This window comes from Cupressus sempervirens, chromosome 4 (assembly GCF_028749045.1).
Source record: "Cupressus sempervirens isolate cs-2001-9-10 chromosome 4, ASM2874904v1, whole genome shotgun sequence".
Lineage (NCBI taxonomy): Eukaryota > Viridiplantae > Streptophyta > Pinopsida > Cupressales > Cupressaceae > Cupressus > Cupressus sempervirens.
This window is the reverse complement of record NC_143121.1, coordinates 186843623-186855953: the sequence shown is the minus strand read 5'-3', so window position 1 is coordinate 186855953 and position 12331 is coordinate 186843623.

The following is a 12331-nucleotide window of genomic DNA, read 5'->3' as shown; positions in this document are numbered from 1 at the left end:
CAACTAGTGAATGTTGAGTTTCATTTAGATGCCGAGTTGTAAAATGAAGCAAATGCACATTCTAATTTTGAAATCAGTGCACATGAAAGAGATGTATTGTTACCTGGTAGAGATGTGCCTAGTGACTTTGATGCTGAAAGAAAAAACATGGAAACAAGGACAAAACCTAGACTATCCAAGTATGTGAGAAGGCACCATCCTATAGATCAAATCATTGGTGACAAGGAGGCTAGACCAATGATAAGAAAAAAAACTAAGAAATGAGTCATGTTTGCTAAGCATGATTGAGCCCAAGATAGTAAAAAATGCACTACAAGATGATGATTAGTGCAAATCAATGGAAGAGGAGATAGAGAAAATAGAGAAGAACAAGACTCAAACTTTAGTTCCAAGACTAGCAGATAAGAATGTGACTGGTACCAAGTGGGTGTTCAGGAACAAGCTAGATGAGAATGGCGAGATCACAAGAAATAAGGCTAGTCTAGTTTGCAAAGGTTATGCACAAGAAGAAGGATTGGATTATGGGAAAACATTTGCCCCTATTACAAGAATGAAAGAAGTCAAAACTCTTCTTGTATATGCTGCTTACAAAGGTTTCAAGGTCTACCGAATGGATGTAAAGTCTGCTTTTCTTAATAGTATACTAGAAGAGGAAGTCTACATAGAGCAACTAGAGGGTTTTGTTGATGAGAACAACAAGGATATGGTTTGCAAACTACATAAAACTCTCTATGGTTTGAAATAAGTGCCTAAAGCTTGGTATGGGAGACTTCACAAATATCTAGTGAAGATTTGATTTGAAAGAACATATGAAAAAGTAACTTATACATTAAGTCAAAAAAAGCTAAGGATATCCTAATATAAAAAATCTTTGTGGATGATATGTTTGGAGGAAAGGATACACTATGCAAAGATTTTGCTAATTAGATGAAACATGAATTTGAAATATCAATGTTTGGGGAAATTAAATTCTTTGCTAGATTGCAAGTACATCAACTAAAACATGGCATATTTATGATCCAATCAAAGTATATCAAGGAGATACTCAATACATTTGGCTTAGAGGATTGAAAACCAATCAACAAACCAATGATAATAGGATAGAAGTTATCCAAGAATGAAGAATCAACTAAAGTAAATTAGATAATGTATAGGTCTATGATTGGAAAGTTGCAATATGTTGTCCATAGGAGACTAGACATTACATTAGCTATTGTGATAGTACCAAGATTTTTTGCAAATCCAAAAGAAAATCACCTTATGGCAGTGAAGAGAATAATGAGGCACCTAAAAGGAACAGACGACTTTGGCTTATACTACAAGAGGAGTGAAAAGTTTTAGTTGAATGCCTACACTAATGCAAATTGGGGAGGTAACATTGATGACAAGAAAAGCACCAGTGGAGGAGCACTCTTCTTAGGAAGAAGACTAGTCACATGGACTAGAAAAAAGCAAAGTTGTACCTCAAAGTCCACAACTAAAGTTGAGTATGTTGCAACTGCCATCAATTATACCAAGATTGTATGGATCAAGCACCTATTGAAGGGAATGAAGGATGAGATAACTAAGCTAGTGATAATCTACTATGATAATACAACTACAATCAACATATCCAAGAATCCTATGATGCATGCAAAAACTAAGCACATTGCAATTATGTATCACTATGTAAGAGAACTAGTGGAAGACAAACAAGTGAAGATGGAATACATCAACTACAAGGAAAAAATTGCTGATATATTCACCAAACCATTACCTAAAGATGCTTTTGAGTATCTTAGAGGTAAGTTAGGGGTAAAGCCCCTATCCTAGGCTATTTGAGCAATAACAGAATCACCCTGCATCAAATGTATTGATTGTTGAAATGATATAAATTAATGCAAAGTATACTAAAGTGCTGAAATTCCAAACTAGTCACAAGCATGGTCACAGAGGGAGAAATTGGAGATGCTACAAATACTACTTTTGCAAGATAAGATGCTAAGATATTATGCCTTTGGCATTGTTGTCAAAGAGGGAGATATAGCAACTGATCAAATAGCAAAAATTGATCAGACATGTAAATTGCACCAAGGGAGAAATAACAAAATAGACACATAGAAAAAGGATTAGATGTAGAGATGGAGATAGGAGAAAGGAAACAATAGCTAAGTGTGAGTAGCAGAAGCAAAGAAATTAGGATGATAGATTAGAGAAGGAGTAGAGCAAAGAGGGAGTAAAGCTAAGGAGAGACAATATATCAGTGAAGAGGGAGAGATGAAAGCTAACGAGGATAGTAAAGAAAACGAGTTTTCTTTTTGGCATTTGACTTACTATTTTAACCTAGTTAGCATTTTGATAACTTGGTTGATCAGCTTGGTTGGTTGATCAGTTTGGTTTTCCATCAATGCCAAAGATGGAGATTGTTGGAAATATGATTGAAAAGATCATTGTTGAGGATATTAAAGAAGGGACATTTTTGATAAAGAGTGTTTTCAATCATTGTTTTGTCACTAATGTCAAACTTTCTATTTGCTAGAATGGCAATTGCTTATAAGATCCAAGTACTATCACTTAATTGATTAATGAGGAGGAGTTAATCAATAAGATGAAACAAAAGCACCTAAGGGAAAGGTTGAATTATTATGTTGTAATTAAGTACAAGGATCATTTAAGACAATGGTAAAATGATGTATTATTAATACACTTGGAGATATAGAGGTTGGTCACACGTAGAAACATTAGAAGAATAAGTTGTAAGAAGGCTATCTACAAAGCTTGACTAAATTCATTAGTGGGTGCCAAGAAAATTAGTTCATGTTGAGCAGATCTTTCAGTTAGTGTTGAGCAAATAAAAATTCTAGTGTGTTCCAAGTGAAATTGTTTAGGTGTCGAGCAAACAGTAGATGCTGAGAAAAGTTTAGATGCAAAGGAAAGAAAATGTAATAGTTGCCCAGCACCAATAAAATTTTGTTGATGCCGAGTGAATCCATAGTAGGTGTCGAGTAAAGTTATAGTGCCAAGTAACACAATACGTGTCAAGCACCAATAATTCAATGATGCCAAGCTACTACATTATTTGAAAAGTTAAATATTTGTCAAATCTGAGCCAATAAGGTTGTTACCTTGAATTTTTTGAAATAGGTGGAAGATAAGGATGGTGAGGTGGTGTTATAAAATTCTATGTTAACTATTTTTAGGTGAATATAGGTGGATTCCACATTATGTTTCTAGAAGAAAAAAATGGAGGGAAATATCATCTTATCTTACCTAATCAATTCAAACCCAAATATGAGTGGGAAGAATAGAGTGGGAAATGCATTCCAAACTTCTACTTAATAAGTTATAAGTCAAAGAATTGAAGTGTGTGTGTGGTTAGAAAGTGGTTGACTAGAGTGTGTAGTATCAAGAAAGCATAGAGAGGGAAGAACAGAGCATAGAGACTCTGCTTCGATAAGTTACCACAAAGAAGAGATCACAATGACCAAGAAGACTCAACGAGAAAAAGTTTGAAAGGAGGACAAGCTATCAAAGCTATAGAGATTGAAGGCTAGGAAAATGTATGAACTAAATTGTAATCTGAAATCTACAAAATTAAATTCTGAGTTGTATTAGGTCAAAATTCCTTCATTGTTACTCTCTTGCAATTGTATCTATTGAGGAAAAATCCTAAGGACTTAGGTTGGTCTAAAAACCACTGAGAAATCCTTTAATAGGGTGACATTCTAAGTTGAATGTTCTAAAGTCCTTTAACCATGCACACTCCTAATAGGGTGTTTGAAATCCCTTAACTAGGTCACATCCAAGAATGTGTTGTAGCCTTTAACAAGGCAAGCCTTTCATAGGGCATCACTTCAGAAGGGTGAGAAACAAGCTAGCATGTTACTGATGGTTTTTCCCAAATTGGGTTTACACATAAATCACTATGTTATGTGTGGATCTTTCATGTTTGATTTCTACATGTTGATTTATCAGTAACTTGCTCGAAAGAATGTTTAACTTGGATGCATGGTTAGTTTGAATGGGCTCACTATACTTAGTGAAAAAGTTTGATTAGGAAGTTTTGGACCTTGAATAACTGATTGACCCCACTTCTCAATTATTCTAAAGCATTTCTAACACTTACACCCACCATGGTTCAGGTGCCAGCATTTTGTTCATCATGCCACTAGGTGTTACCATCCCTAGATCCTACAAACTACTTTTCCCCTACACCAACAACATGGTAGAATATGAAGCTTTGGTCTTAGGCCTCAAGCTAGCTTTAGAATAGAAACTAATAGTGATAGAGGTTTATGGAAATTTTCAGTTGATTTTCAATCAAGTCACTGACACATATCAGACCAATGATGAAAAGTTATTACCTTATAAAAAACATATGGTTGACACATTTAAGGAATTTTTTGTTCATATTACTTTTGAGAAAATTCCTAAAGACAAGAAAAAAGTAGTAGATACCATGGCCACCTTGGCCTCCTTGCTTTAGTTACTAGAACAACACGAGCAGTATGGGTTCTTAGTAGAAGAGCTCATTCAACTCACATTTACTCAACCTGATTCCCTTATCATTTATCATTTAGACACTCCTAATTCCCTTTGGTGTAACCCCATAATCACTTACCTCCATGATAAAACCATCCCTTCTGACCTTTCACACAAGCAAAGACATCATTTTGTTTGACAAACCTCATGTTACACCTTGGTGGCTGATATGTTGTATAGGAAGGGTCTTAATGGTACTTTGTTTAGATGTCTTGAGAAGGATGAGTCAAGAGTCACTCTACAAGAAGTCCATGTAAGGATTTGTGGGTCACACTCTAGTGTATTTACATTAGCAAAGAAGATTCTTAAGATGGGCTATTATTGGCCAACCATTGAAAAGGATTCTATCGACTATGTTAAGGCTTGCAAAAAATGTCAAATCCATGGTAACCTTGTTCATGCACCAGTCCAAGAGCTCAACCCTTTGGCCATGCCATCACCTTTTTATTAGTGAGGCTTTGATTTAGTTGGTGTTATTCACCCACCTTCCTTTGGTAGACGTAAATGGATTAGTAGCACCATATATTACTTCACCAAGTGTGTTGAAGTGACATCACTTGCTAACTCTATGAGAAAAAAAATCTCTTCCTTCATCCTAAACCATATCATTTGTCAATTTGGAATACCTCATGCCATTCTCATTGATAATGCCTTGTACTTTTAGAATCAAATAATTGATAAATTATGTGATAAATCTCACATTATACACCACTCCTGGTCAATTTATTATCCCCAAGGAAATGACTAGGAAGAGGCCACCAAAAAGACCATTATCAATATTCTCAAGAGAACTGTCAATGATATTGGTAGAGATTGGCATTTATAGTTGAATCCCACTCTCTAGGCCTATAGAACAAGTCTTAGGACACCTATAGGCACAACACCTTTCTCTTTGGTTTATGGTTGTGAACTTCCCTTAGAAGTTGAGATTCCATCTTTGAGAGTTACTCTTCATGTTATCCTATCAGGTGAGAACTATAGAGTGGCCTATCTAGAGTCATTGGAGTTATTAGAAGAACATTAGCATATGACACATGAACACCTTAAAGTTTATCTAAATAGATTATAAAGACATTTTAACAAAAAGGTCAAACCTCATGTCTTTTAGGTTGGTGACCTAGTGCTTTGATAATACACTAAAAACCAACTTGTTAGAGAAAAGAAAGGAAAATGGGAAGCCAATTGGATTGGTCCTTACATTATCAAAGAGTCTTCTAGGACTAGTACTTAAAGACTTGTGGATTGTGATGGTGTTGATCTAGCAAAACCCATCAACAACTTCCATCTAAAAAGGTTCTATGTCTAAGACTTTGAGGAGACATATCATCAGCAAAAATACCAAGGATAAATGTGGATTTCCTTTGAAATAAAATGTCTCATAAGAGACAATAGGAGGAGTCCAAAAGTCTTGATTTGAGAATAAATTCCATTTTTTCTCAATTATTTATAATGGAAAATGAGGATTTTCATTTTTTGAGGATAAATGGATATATTGATTTAATAAAAGTTCCATTTATTTTCAAAAGTTTATCTTTTCCCTCTCCCTTTTGAATTTCATTTAATAATTTTGAATTTTTTTTCTCCTCTTTTGAAGTTGATTTAGGTCTTATTACTTTGATAAATGATTTAATTAATTAATGAACTAATGTAATCTTTAATTTGAAAGGTTTTTGTTTTCCTTTGATTTCCCATTGATTGATCAAAATTGCATAATTTAGGTCTTTGCCAATTTTTGCATGTCTACAAATGCCCCTTCTTGAGCTAATATGCAAAGCATATTAGTTCAAATATTGTCTTGATCTTCTAATTTTAGGTCAAATTCTGATGATTGTATGTATGTCTAATGATATTTTTACATTTTGTAGTTGTCATGGTGTCTGTTTGTTGGTTTAATTGTTGATGGCTTGATATCTAATCATTGATGATTTGATGTTTTGATTGTTGTTGATTTCACTGATTGATGTTGTGATGTTTTTACTTGGATATCTTGGCTTTGGTTGATTTGAGATGTTTTTAAATGAAATGTGATGAAATGAAATGATACCCTAGTTTTGGTTTTGGGCATTATTTTGTACACAATATATTTGAGTATTCATGAAACCTTAATGGAAAGTGTAGATAAAATGACAACAAACTAACTAAACCTAAGAAATCATTGTCAAAATGCAAACTCTATGAATGTACCATTTTTTTGTAACTATAACTACTAAGAATGCTCTCAGAACAACATCATAGTGATAGTTCTAGAACGAGAAGTATCCTTAAAATGCAGACCTACTAGTATGTATGCAAGATCTAAGATGAAAATGCAGATTACATGCAAGTACCAACTATTGGAATACTATCAAAATGAACACCTCAGATCAAATGTATAACAAAAAACAACATATGAATCATAGAAAGTGGTATATGCACTATAATAATCTTCAAATGTGCTATAAAACAAAGCATATGCACTATAACAATAGGCAAATGTGATATAAAATGCTCTGATGCATTATAAGAATGAACAAATTCACTATATGAATAATCTAATGCATTATAAGAATGATCAAATGTATTATAAGAATAATCAAATACGTTATCAGAATGAGCAAATGTGTAGCAAAATAATTCAAATGCATTAGAAGACTGGGTGAAAGCATTAAAACAGTGTGTAAAAGCATTGCTACATCAGGGGAGTAAAAGATACAATCTTTGGGAGCTTAAAAAATGTATTTGAGGTTTTCTAGTCTCATTATGAAGCTTCTCACACACAATAAAATCTATAAAATATTAGATCTGCACCAAAACTAGAGAAAAAAGAAGATCTAAAACAAAAATAATAAAAAATCTAAAACAAAAAAAATAGATTAGCAAGAAAACTTAAATAATAGAGAGGCTTTAATATGAAGCCCCATAGTGGGTGCCATTTTGTACATGGTATATTAGCATATTCATGAAACCTTAATGTAGAGTGCAGATAGAATGACAACGAACTAGACTAAACCAAAGAAATCATTATCAAAATGCAAACTCTATGAATGTCCCATGTTTCCCTAACTACAACCACTAAGAATGCTCTTAGACTAACATCTTAGTGATAATTCTAGAATGAGAAGTATCCTTAAAATGTAGTTCTACCATTATGTATGCAATATCTAAGATGAAAATGTAGATTACATGCGAGTAACAACTCTTAGAATACTATCAAAATGAACATGCAATGAACTAAACATGTGTTAAGATGATACTAAATAACATGAAAACAAAGCTAAAATGCTATCAAAATGACATAAAATTGCTATAATAACAATGCTAATATGCTCAAAATGATAACTCAGAATATGCCTATAATGCAGATGCCTAATGTGTATGTGAATTTAGTGATGTTAGGAAAATAATGAAATAAACAAAGCATTCACAAAACCAAACTAACAAAACATATAAAGAGAGACAAAGTGAGGTCCTCAAGTGAGAATATGAGCTATGGATAGGCTCTCTCAATGAGGGTGATCACTTGATTTGGAGATGTTTTCTATTTGTGGATTTGGGATGTATTCTCAATTGCTTCAATGTTGGAGATAGATAATGGTAAATTGGTAGCCTTGTGAGCTCTCAATTTGGCATTGTGAGGGTATGGTTGATGGCTTTTTTTCTCAAACTAGCATGATAACCTTACTAAAATGGGTTGTGATGTTTTGGCTTGGGAGGGGATTCTTCAAATAGGCAAAGGGCTTGAGGGATCGATGGCTAGGATGGAAGGAAAGAAGAAAGCTTATGGAGGGCTCAAATTGAATGAGAGGAGAGCACATGGATTGTGCTTCATTATAGTCAATCAGGGAGTGACACATGTCATAGGGTCATTGGTTAGAGCAAGAGGGGTTGAGGGGTCAAAAAAGGAGGATCAAAGCTCATAAAGACCTTCATAATGGCTTGTAAGAGGATTTAAGGGCATGTAAGAGTCATTTATGGCTTTGGGGGCTTCATAAAGTTTTATGGATGGGATATTTGTGAGATATTTGACTTGGGTTGGGTTAGGAAAGTCTTAAGCTTGTTTAGGATTGTGCAAATGATTAGGGTATGGATTAGGCTTGGTTTAGGATTAGATTAGGGATGTTAGAGATGTGTAAGTGGATGGCATTAATGAGGATGGGTGAGTTAGTGGCTAAGCTTTAGTTAGTATGGGTGGATGGGGTGGATTAGGCTAAATAGAGGATTAGGGATAGGTTAGGGGCTATTAGGTTTGAGGGCTTTATTTATCAAATAGACTTATGTAATAAATGAGGGTTTTGAAATTAGATAGGAGAATAGGATTAATTGATAAATAATGGGTTATTTGATTTATGAATTAGGACTATAGATGATTAAATAAGATTAATCAGCTAGGGAATGGAAAAGGATTAATTAAATAGGAATTTAATTAATGATGCCTTTAGAGATATCTAAATAGGATTACCAAAGCAATGTAATCAAATTTAGGTGTCTACATTTTGCCCCTCTTTGACATAGTGTTTGACATAACACTATTTCAAAGAAGTTCGAACGGAGATGACATGAGGAAGATGTTTTAGCAACAAGGTTTCTCCAATCTTGGATAAGAACAAGAGAGACTAGACTTAGATGATGCCCCCTCAAGAAGGCGGCAGGGATAGAAATGAGGCTCGACGACTTCTTGATAAGCATAAGAATTCGAGACGAGTAGAGACACAAATTGGAAAAGAGAAGGGGCTTAATTAGCTCAAACTCTCACTAAGGGAGAATGATAAAGGGAGGTTAGATGCAGAAGAGGAAGTAAGCTTAAGACAAGCCAGGATTGGGGGGAGGATGAAGGAGTGGAGCACTATAAAAGGAAACCAGAAGGAGGAGATGGATGATGGGAAGATAAAGTGGGTTGGATGGGGGAGAATGGAGATGAAGGGAATTCATGGAAGCGGTTGGAGTGGGGGGATACTTTGAAGAGAAGTACCACCACGTAGTTTGAGCATGAGATTTAATATAGGAATATTTGGTTAATTTCCAAGGTTACCAAGAACAGCAAGGCCTATTCACCAACTTTCTAGAGGACTGACCAACTAAAAAAAAAAAAAACAAACATGCAAGGATTGCCACAGCATCTCACATGAATCCCAGAGGAAGCAGCATGGAACCAACACTAGGTAACCCACAAGCAGAAAAGAAAAACAAAAAAAAGACCTGATCAAGACCATGCACTCGAATTGCCCCATTTGTAGCACACCATGATATAAAAGATTGTGGCGACCATGAGGAGGGAACAACCCAAATCACTTGGAAGAGATACGTCAACCCCCAAAGGGAAGTCACCAAAATCAAAAGAAAATGAAATGCCAAAAGAGAACCATTTGCCACTGAGATGTGTAGGATGAGGTACTAATGGACCAAGATCAGACAGGAGGAAAGCTATGTCCTACAAGGATCTATCAGAGAGCACCTAAGCTAAGGGATTGGGATGAGTGATGTGTCGGGCAAGCTGAACTAAGAAGGATAACACTTTGGTGATAGAAGATCAAGCTAAAGGATGCATTGGAAAAGTGGACCAAGAGTTGTGTGATGTGTGCAAGATGTTGATCAAGGAGGAATGGACATGATAGCTGGGATTAATACAAGGATACGAAGTGAAAGAGGATGTACAAGCTAACAGACCAAGATATGTTACAAGTGTACAAAAGTGTTTTGTGTTGTTGTGGTGAGATGGGAATGTCTTTGAAGGGTGGGATGACTGAGAGGGGTAGTCAAGGCACCAGGGTGGGCTATAAAGGGCGAAGAGGGGGCTAGAAGGGGTCATTTGCAGTTAGATTGAGGAGGAGATATACTCGGTTAGGAGCTTTGCAGAAGAGATTACGATGGCGGGTATTGGGTAACCAGAGCACTGAGTGGACATAGTGTGATGAGTACAAGGGACGCTTGATCAATCGGTAGGGTCTAAAACCGCTTTGTGATTTTTGTTTATGCATGTGGTAGAGCATTCTTGCGAAGTCAAAAATATGATCCTATAGGCACGGGTCGGGCAAGAACGTGAGTGGGATCAGCAGGATTGTGATCCTATAAAAAAAGTGTCGAGTGGGAGGTATGTGGGGCGTAAAATAGTCAATTGTCAGAAAGTGATCCCGGGGCGGGAAATTATGCAGGAATGGGGTAGTTTCAATGAGATTGCATCCCCGCAAATAGGAACATGATTTAGGAAGTGGGAACGTGTACCAGTGGGTTAAGGTCTTAGCATAGAGAAAAGTGGGATGATGGGCACAAGGTGGGAATGCGATCCCATGGGAACAAGGGTCAGTGGGATTGATAGGTTCATGCACCACGGGAATGCGCTTAGTGGGATCAGGGTAAGAAGTCAAAGGTAATAGTAGATTCAACATCACAATCCTGCCGAAAGATAGTTTTGTGGGAACATGAGAGGATAGGCATTTCAGGAATTCAATTTTTGCGGGAACGTGATTTTTACAGAATAAAGGTAGAAAGATTTGGGGTTGAGGAAAGGAAGGGTGGGAGGATAAACAAGGAGATAGAAAACTAATCTTTGGATTTGTTTTGGTGGTGTGCAGTGGTCCTTGGATGCATTAGTGTCACAAGAGTGGTGAGCAATAGTGTTGCACGTTGGAGAGATGCTGATGCCAGCCGACTAGGCACGGATCGAGGTGATTGAGCTAGGCTACCTGGTGAGGTTGCCCCATACCCACACCTACATGATGATGATCACAGCACTGTGCAAGAGATGGCACAGTGATATAGTGACATTCCACCTACCGACGGGGGAGATGACAGTGACGCTAGAGGATGTGTATCATATATTCAGACTACTAGTGTAGGGGATGCCAATCATGGTGACCATAGAGATGACAACAAAGGTGGTTGTACAGAGACTAGTGGGGCTTGGAGTGGAGTACAGGATCCAGAGGGGATAGTTTGCATTAGACGAGCATCTGGATTGCATGACGATGGAGAGGAAGATCTACTTCTATGTTATAGCGCTAGTTTTGGGGTACATTGCCCCAGATACAGGTGGTACAGGGGTTACACTGGCATTGATCCTAGTAGTGATGCAGATAGTGGATGTGGGATGCTCAGCGACATGGGGCTCGCTGATGTTGGTCAAGCTATACTAGGACTTACATCAGATAGTGTACCAGGGTGGCAGTCGACAGGGGAGGAGTATTGGGTTCCCTACACTTTTATAGGTATGGGCATGGGAGCATATCGCAGTGCTCAAGCCATTGGGGTGCAAAGATAGGCAGCTAGAGGAGCCAGTGGCATACAGCTAGGCTGAGCCATTGACATACCACCACACAGATTTAGTGGATTACTACAGAGTGCAGATTGATGAGATAGTGACAGTAGTATGGAGGCCACACATGGGCCTGGGACCGTGGGTAGAGGAGGGAGAGCAGCTCCCATACACCATTTCCCCATGTTTTGTGATTGAGAGGTGGGAGTATGTGGCAGAGAAGTATAGGTCAGACAAGGCACTATGGTAGTTTGGGTGGCAACAGGTGGCATTAAGAGATCCGCACTAGTATCAACAGGTCACACGCGAGCTGGTGTTGATGTACGAGCTAGCACTACAGAGGGATGGTTTACTAAGGGCATGGCGAGAGCTAGAGCTACAGCAGTGGGATTGGTTCAGCGAGGCAGTAGATGTGGGCCCCACATAAGAGTACCAAGATACTTTTGTGCGATCAAGACTAGTGGGGAGAGCATAGGGCACGAGGGAAATGGTGGTAGTAGGAGAGCTAGCCTGACAGGGGCGGTATGTGGCGAGGGGGTTGTGGCAGTGGGCAGTAGTAGTTACACAGGAGGAGGAGCCAAC